The sequence below is a fragment of the Archocentrus centrarchus genome, chromosome 4 (genome assembly GCF_007364275.1).
Source record: "Archocentrus centrarchus isolate MPI-CPG fArcCen1 chromosome 4, fArcCen1, whole genome shotgun sequence".
Taxonomy (NCBI): Eukaryota; Metazoa; Chordata; class Actinopteri; order Cichliformes; family Cichlidae; genus Archocentrus; species Archocentrus centrarchus.
Window position 1 is genome coordinate 6,547,191 of NC_044349.1, and position 9,541 is coordinate 6,556,731.

Genomic DNA, 9,541 nt, shown 5'->3' on the forward strand with positions numbered 1-9,541 from the left:
TGCAGTAAAGAGGCTAATGGAGGAAAGTGAGACTGCATGTAAATGCCTACAAGAAACTGGTAGTACTTTTAAATTTAAAAAAAAAAAGAAAAAATTGTTAAAGGAGTTGCGAGTGATTCTTCTGTTCCAGACGCAGGACTGAGAGCTGAAACACGCTGAAGCCAAAGAACTGATTTCAGTTAGAGTAAATGGGTAAAAGACATACTGCAGCACAGACTGTATAAAAGATGGATGTAGCCACTGAAATGTCACACGTTGGTTTCTGGATACTGTGTTTTTGGCTGCTGTCATGTTGAATTTTTGGAGGCAGAAGCGACCGTAGTTGGACATAAGGACAACTGTTGGAATTGTTGTATGTAACTTTATTTTGGTTGCTATGAATTATCATAGCTTCTGTTTTGATAAATTGATCATTTGTTTTCTATGTTATATTGTTGTCCCTTTTATCTTGATGGACATACACACACACGCACGCACGCACACACACACACACAAACACACACACACACACACACACACACACACACACACACACACACACACACACACACATACGTGATCTAATCATGTGAAGTGAGTGATGTTGCAACCTGAGCCTTGGGTAAACATATGTGATTTAATCATGTGAGCCAGTGAAATAAAACAGCTGCGAAGGCGGCCGTCCTTCGGAGATCTTTTCCTCTTTGTTCCGAGTGAGCACAGAGGACGTTTCCCTTTGCTGCAAGTAAAAATAAGAGTTGGTGCTTTGTTCCATGTTTTATAAAATGATCTGAACCTATCAACAACCAAGCAAGCTTGGTTAGCAGGTTGCATCACTGAAGTGTAATGGGTGGAATGCACAGAAACACATATCTGCTATGTAATGGACTAATTAAATACCTGAACTGAGATACAAACTTCTTGACAATTATACCACACAGCATGCTGTATTATTTGTCAGATAACTCCATTAAAACGTCTCTAAAGTGCACCAACAGCTCAAACACAGTGGAGAAGCCCAGTTCCTCATAACTCCAATTAGCACCAGTGAGGTGAAAGGTAGCACAGGAGTCTATGGGTATTAATGCGCTCAAGTGGCTTCTAAAGGAACTTCAAGGGTCGGCACTTCTGCTCTTCAGTTTGCTGCAATGTGTTGGTTGTGAATGAACAAGAGACCCAAACCTCAGTCACATGAGGTTCTTGTCCTGTTGGACCTCAGTGCAGCTTTTGATACTGCTGACCATAACATTTTATTACAGAGATTAGAGCTTGCTATAGGTATTAAAGGTACTGCACTGCAGTGGTTTGAATCATATTTATCTCATAGACTCCAATTTGTTCATGTAAATGGGGAGTCTTCTTCACACACTAAGGTTAATTATGGAGTTCCACAGGGTTCTGTGCTAGGACCAATTTTATTTACATTATACATGCTTCCCTTAGGCAGTATTATTAGAAAGCACTGCATCAATTTTCATTGTTATGCAGATGATACTCAGCTTTACCTATCAATGAAGCCAGATGACACACATCAATTAGTTAAACTGCAGGAATGTCTTAAAGACATTAAGGCCTGGATGACCTCTAATTTCCTGCTTCTAAATTCAGATAAAACTGAAATTCTTGTTCTCGGCCCCACAAATCTTAGAAACATGGTGTCTAACCAGATACTTACTCTGGATGGCATTACTTTGGCCTCCAGAAACACTGTGAGAAATCTTGGAGTCATTTTTGACCAGGATATGTCCTTCAATGCACATATAGTTTTTTGCTATTTTATTTTATTCTATTGAATTTTAGTTTTGGTTTTTAGTTTAGTTATTTGTCTTACTCATCCTTTTCATTTTTTCTCTGTATTGAGCTGCTGTAATGCACAAATTTCCCCGTCGTGGGATCATTAAAGTTTTATCTTATCTTATCTTATATTAAACAAATATGTAGGACCGCTTTTTTGCATTTGCGCAATATTTCTAAAATTAGAAACATCCTTTCTCAGAGTGATGCTGAAAAGCTCATTCATGCATTTATTACTTCTAGGCTGGATTATTGTAATTCATTATTATCAGGCTGTCCTAAAAGCTCCCTGAAAAGCCTTCAGCTGATCCAAAATGCTGCAGCTAGAGTACTGACAGGGACTAGAAAGAGAGAGCAGATTTCTCCCATATTGGCTTCTCTTCATTGGCTCCCTGTTAAATCTAGAATAGAATTTAAAATTCTTCTCCTCACATACAAGGTCTTGAATAATCAGGCACCATCTTATCTCAAAGACCTCATAGTACCATATCACCCCAACAGAGCACTTTGCTCTCAGACTGCTGGCTTACTTGTGGTTCCTAGGATACTTAAGAGTAGAATGGGAGGCAGAGCCTTCAGCTTTCAGGCGCCTCTTCTGTGGAACCAGCTTCCAGCTTGGATTCGGGAGACAGACACCCTCTCTATTTTTAAGATTAGGCTTAAAACTTTCCTTTATGATAAAGCTTATAGTTAGGGCTGGATCAGGTGACCCTGAACCATCCCTTAGTTATGCTGCTATAGGCCTAGTCTGCTGGGGGGTTCACATAATGCACTGTTTCTCATTCACCTTATTTACTTTGTTTATACTCCACTCTGCATTTAATCATTAATTGATATTAATCTCTGGCTCTCTTCCACAGCATGTCTTTCTCTCCCCTCAGCCCAACCGGTCGCGGCAGATGACTGCCCCTCCCTGAGCCTGGTTCTGCTGGAGGTTTCTTCCTGTTAAAAGGGAGTTTTTCCTTTCCACTGTCGCCAAGTGCTTGCTCATAGGGGGTCGTTTTGACTGTTGGGTTTTCTCTGTATTATTGTAGGGTCTTTACCCACAATACAAAGCGCCTTGAGGCGACAGTTTGTTGTGATTTGGCGCTATATAAATAAAATTGAATTGAATTGAATGACTTGTTGGTTTTTGCTTACTGCTTAAACACTGTTTTTGCAAAACAGTAAGGTACTGAGCAGGTGGGCAAATATTTTATGTGAACAGTACTGTATCCCAGGTACCCCAAAAACTTCATTTTTTCCCATCACTGCTGTACTTTGAGTCTTTTGGGTTGTGGGGTGAAACCTCTACAGATCAGTCTTGCTCAACCTTCAAATGCTTGATTGTACTGAAAACTAGAGAGTGTTGTGGACAGGGAAATGCCTTGAACCTCTTACATTGTACATTACATCAATATTACATTACAACAATATTTTTAACTTTTGTTTTTTATGTATATACTGCATCACTTCTGTGACCCCCAGTTATAATTATTATTAAATAATGCCAGATTATTTGAAAATACACTCACCAGCCACTTTTTAGGTACACCTGTTCAACTGCTCGTTAACAAAAAGATCTAATTAGCGAATCACATGGCAGCAATTTTAGAGATGTGGACAGAGTCAAGACAACCTGCTGAAGGTCAAACTGAGTATCAGAATGGGGAAGAAGGGTGATTTAAGTGACTTTGAACGTGGCGTGGTTGTTGGTGCCAGACGAGCTGGTCTGAGTATTTCAGAAACTGCTGATAAACTGAGATTTTCCCTCATAAGCATCTCTAGAGTTCAGCGAATGGTATGAAAAAGAGAAAATATCCAGCAAGCAGCAGTTCCCTGGGTGAAAATGCATTGTTAATGCAGAGGTCAGAGAAAAATGGCTAGACTGTTTTGAGCAAATAGGAAGCTAACAGTAACTCAAATAACCACTCTTTACAACCAGGTTGTGAAGAAGACCACCTCTAAATCCACAACACATTGAACCTTGAAGCAAATGGAGTAGATGGGCTACAGCAGCAGAAGACCACGCTGAGTGCCTCTCTTGTCAGCTAAGAACAGGAAACCGTGCCTACCTGAGTATTGTTTCCAGCAGGATAATGTGCAATCCATGAAACATGGGAATAACATGCAAGTGCCACATAAAAAGTCCAAGGTGGATTTGAGCTCAGACCTTCTTGCTGTGAAGCAACAGTGCTAACCACTGCACCACCTGAATTATGGACATGCAGCTGATAAATCTGGAGCAACTGAAAGCTGTACCTAATGGCTGGTGAGTGTATGTCCTTTTCAGTGTGTTGTAAGCCTACTTTTATTTAAGTGGCCCACGTGACTCTCATGTTTCTGTGCAACTATTGTGTATAAATCGATTTAAGGGTCTAAATTTATAAGCAATTCATAGCATGAGAGAGAATCTCACAAGCCTTTAGTTCATTTACCACACTCTAAAATAAATTATCTTACATTGTCAACCAACACAATATGCACAAATTCATTTGATCAGAGTAGAAGCCAAGTAAACAATGCAGCAATATCCTGTGTCTCACCTGTTGTACAAAAGCACCTTTTTATTCTGCTCTGCCACAGATGTATTCACCTTTGTGTGTTTCTATCTATTCTATGTCTGTTTCTCTGTCCTTCTCTTGCTCGCTTTTTCTCACGCTGCGTTTCTCTCTTTGTCATTCTCAGTCTGCATTGCTGTTTCTGATGTGATTCTTTTTTTTCTTTTTTTTTGAACAAAACATTTGTCTGGCATTTCTTAGGTACACACAGCAAAAAGATTTCAGGTCTGTTTGCATGATGGCTATTCAGGGAATGCCAGATACCTCTTCAATAGGGTTGTTGGAAAAAGGCATAGGCTGTTGTTGTAAAGCATATTGTCAGCAGAAGAATAGCAAATCCCTTTGTGGTTGAAAGACATTGAAAAACTTGTACCTTGTAGAAATTATTGGACTAGTCAAAAAATTCTGTAGTAAATATGGTGTATTATACTTTACCTCGCTAACTGCTAGCTGGTTTGTTAGAAACTCAGGATGTTACATATGGCAGACTTTATCAGCTCTGTATCCTAGTAATTACACCAGCCATTTTCATTGTAAGCTATGAAGGAAAAAAGGTGGTCATTTTTCACAATGGAAAGTGTTTCTTTTACTATGAACAGAGCGAAGTACTTTGAGGTGCAACACTCGGGTCAAGGCAGAAACAATTATAAGAGGAAGATATGGCACTCAAAGAAGCTTGAACAGAAATTTATGGGAAAGTTTCAAGTTCCAGATTATCGAGATTCAGTGGCAAAGACTTACTGTTAGGATGACTTTGGTCAAGGTCTTGCAACAAAAGTAGCCAAAAGTCAAATAACACAGCCTCAAGATACTTGAACTTGCACACAGTAGTATTTCGGTAATGGTTTTACATAGTTACATAAATTCATCAGCCTTGATTTTTACAATTACTTCCTGTTGTGTAGCATCCTTCATTCTGTAATGTTCATATTGCACCTCCTGATTCGAAGTCATTCTCTGTTGTATACAGAGTGGTCATCTGCCATTAACATGCCATCAGTTCCTTCATTCTCTGTGGCAGGTTATTGCCTTTCAGGGTCATGTGGAGGCAGGGGCTTGAGCTTACCCTGGTGTGCACTGGGCAAATGCCAATAAAAACACCTGAGTTACTCTGATATTCATTGCTTTCATCCCAATGGGTTATTGTGAGATTCAACCCTCCAGACCTGCATGTGTGAATAAAGAACTCTACACAGAGAGGTTGCAGTCAGGTTAGTAACCTGTGAGTTCTTGATGTGAGGCAACTAATGACTAAGCCACCATGCTACCCATCAATAAGTCATTGCCTCATTAACTTTGAGACACTATAATCATTACTATAAACAAATGAGTCCATTTCCAAGATGATTAGCAGCATTTTCAAGCTTTTACATTTTGTTTTGTGTGCTACCAGGTCAGAAATGGCAGGATACTTCCCTGGCTTGCCTAATGAAAACTAATAGCTTTAAGTCAAAAAAGACACATGCACGCACAAGCAAGCACAAAGACAATGTTCATCAACACAAATGGAGTTAGAATTGGTGGGAACTCAATAAAGTGGATGGTAAGGTTATGCCCAGCATCTTCTTAGTTACCCAACGAATACAATGTTGCATGACGAGTGACAGCAGAGAGGTTACTTGAATTGAGTATTTCAGCAGGTTATTCAAAAGTCAGATTCTTACTCAGTAAGTAATGTATAACTTATAAGGTACAGTCCACTAGTAGTGGCGTGACCAAATTGTGGCCGTGTGCACTGAACTTGCAGTCTTGTTGCCTTTGAAATGGTTGCTTTGAAGACGGGGACCAGGTCTGTGACCACTCACAGTCAGCGGCTGTCCTCAAAGTGACTTTGGTGCAAAACAGCAACAAAATGGCAATAAGGCAGAGTCAATCAATCAGTTTGAGATTGAATAGGAATTATATACATATATATACATGCAATCTTTGTGATAATATGGTAATTAACTTTGGTAAATCATCAGATTTTTTTTTTTTTGTTGCTGCCAGTTGCAAAGCCATTACTGTTTCCATAGTCAGAAATTCACATTAACTGCTCACATTCAGCATCCAGCCATAACCTCATACATCTGAAATAGAAATTTTGAAATTCCTCCACAAACAGTGACTTAGCAACCTTCCTTTTATATAGGAATAAAACCAGAATACAGCCAATTGGCAACCGTTGAGTTGAGTCCCCCATTGCAATAAGGTGTAGTGTAGAGTGACTCAGACTGATTGCAATGTCTGCATTCATAAATTAATTTACAATTATTTGCAAACCTTCACCAATCTGTCTGAGAATGATTGCACAGGTTGCCTCCCACCAGGTGACGTGTGCAATCACCTTGAGGTTGAGCTATTTGCAATTTGCATTTGTTCACCGAATGCAAAAACAAACAAAAAATTCAATGCATTCGGCAACCGCCAATTTTTCCAAGTTGCAATGAGGTTGCCATCTTCGTTTTACTCTAGTGTGACTGAGCCATATGTTGCATAAAGTTCAAATCCAGTGGTTTAATTAAAACAGAAATGACATTTGAATTGTCCTTGATTTTGTGTGCAAATCTAATGATACTGCAGCCATTGTACTTCATTTTTAATTTGGGATGAAACTACCTTTGGCCATAATTATACTCATGGGCCTCATAATAATGATCATTTGAATAAAAAATAATAAATACTGATTTTGACAAAGTAAATGCTGGTGACTTCCATTGTGCCACTACTGATTTAAGCACATCATAACTATTTATTTTACAAACACTGATACATGACAGATTCCACACCTCTGAAGTCACTTACAATTGGTACATAGCAGTGCAGTATAAAGCCTTCTATTAAGTTGCATTTTAAACATATGTACAGCAGCAAAAATCTACTTGTTTGGCAATTATATTGATGCCTAAAGGTTCCATGGCAGAAAACTCTATTACATTAAATTATATTTATATAGCGCCAAATCACAACAACACTCACCTCAAGGTGCTTTATATTGTAAGGTAAAGACCCTGCAATTTACAGAAAAAACCCAACAATCAAAACAACCACCTATGAGCAGCACTTGGTGACAGTGGAAAGGAAAAACTCCCTTTTAACAGGAAGAAACCTCCAGCAGAACCAGGCTCAGGGAGGGGCAGGTTAGGGTGAAGGAAGGGAGCTGGGACAAAAGGACAAAAGACATGCTATGGAAGAGAGCCAGAGATTAATAATAACTAATGATTAAATGCAGAGTGGTAACACACAGAGCGTGAAAAGAGGTGAGTGAAGAAGAAATAGCGCATCCTGGGAACCCCCAGCAGCCTAGGCCTATGTTTGTACCAAGTGTTTGTCTCCTGACTCCAAACTGGGAGCTGGTTCCACAGAAGAGGGGCCTGAAAGCTGAAGGTTCCTAGGAACCACAAGTAAGCCAGCTGTCTGAGAGCAAAGTGCTCTATTGGGGTGATATGGTACTATGAGGTCTTTAAGATAAGATGGGGCCTGATTATTCAAGACCTTGTATGTGAGTTCAATTCTGGATTTAACAGGAAGCCAATGAAGAGAAGCCAATATGGGAGACATATGCTCTCTCTTTCTAGTCCCTGTCAGTACTCTAGCTGCAGCATTTTGGATCAGCTGAAGGCTTTTCAGGGAGCTTTTAGGACAGCCTGATAGTTTGGAATAAAACTACTATTTCAGCTCTTTCTCATTCTGTTCTTTTGCAGGAGGTCCAACATTCTTATTGATGCATGAGAGTCCCAGAGAAACTGTTGCTGTTTTTCTGCTATAATGATGGGAAAGAAGTGAAAAAAGTAAAAGTGAGATGGAAGAGCTCGGCCTTCAAGGTTCAGCAAAAAATGTTAGCAATGATTATTTTGAGCATTTTTTATGTTAAATAATATTAACACACAATAAGTCATCAGATGAAACAATGAAATACATACAGTGCCAACAAACTAAGCACAGCCTTGTTTAGGCAGGCCATGAAATCAAGCTCACTTCGCAATCCCAGCAAATCTCAATAGAGTGTACTATTTAGGCAGCTTTTAGCCTGCCTACAGTTGCTGCACATCCACAAGCTGTTCACAATCCTCCTCCGTTTTCATGCAGTGTCTGACTTAATCAGTGCCATGCTTGTCATCAATGCCTGCTCTGTTCTGTACGGGGTCTTGCTGCTGGAGATCTGCAATAAAATACTGCATATTAAAATAGAATCTTTCTTTAATTAAAGTGGTCCTGACTTAAATACAGAAATTGCTAGTTGTACTAGTATACTCTGTAATATGCGGTATACTTTTTATTCAACTTTTTTTAACACTAATTTTTCATTTTATTTTTTTACTTAGATACCCTCATCCTTTAAGTTGATATTTAGTAAAGCCACCTTTGACAGCAATTACAGCACAAGTCTGTGTGAAGAGTTTATATCAGTTTTGCACATCTGGACAATTTTACCTCCATTCTTGTCTGCTGTAAAAAAAAAAAAAAAAAAAAGGTCTGTCTGAGTGAAAGTCTGAGGCTGTCTGCTGTCGATATCAAAGCCTTTAGAAGGACATGGAAAGATTAAAACCAAGCCACTGTGACCACTGTGGTCTTCTTGAGCGGGACAAAGCAGTCCAAGGTCAAATTAGATCAGATGAGAGGCCAGTCATGGCCAGATCAGCTCAGATACAAGTGGCACCTGCAGAGCTGAAAGTTGTCTGGATTAGAGCAGCACAGAGGAACAAGACTATCATCAGGCCAGTGTAGGAAAAGGTGACAATTATTCGACAAATCTATATGACAAAATCAGGTTTAATAACGGATTTAGTTTTTGTTTAACCTGCTTAACCCAGATCTTTGTACAATAAAGGGCAAAAAATGTGAAAAAAACTTTCAAAGTATAAAGCTTTAATTTCTGAAATATATATATATATATATATATATATATTTATATATATAGATAGATAGATAGATAGATAGATAGATAGATAGATAGATAGATAGATAGATAGATACACACACTCATAGCCACATTATTAGGCACAACTTGCTAGTACTGGATTCAACAAGGTGCTGGAAACATTCCTGGAAACATTTTTGGTCCAAATCGACATGAAATCATAAAGTCGCTGCAGATTTGTCAGCTGCACATCTATGATGTGAATCTCCTGCTCTACCGTAGCCCAAAGATGCTCTGTTGGATTGAAATCTGGTGACTGTGAAGGTCATCTGAGTACAGTGAACTTACTGTCATGTTCAAGAAATAGTTTGAGATTTGAGCTTCGTGG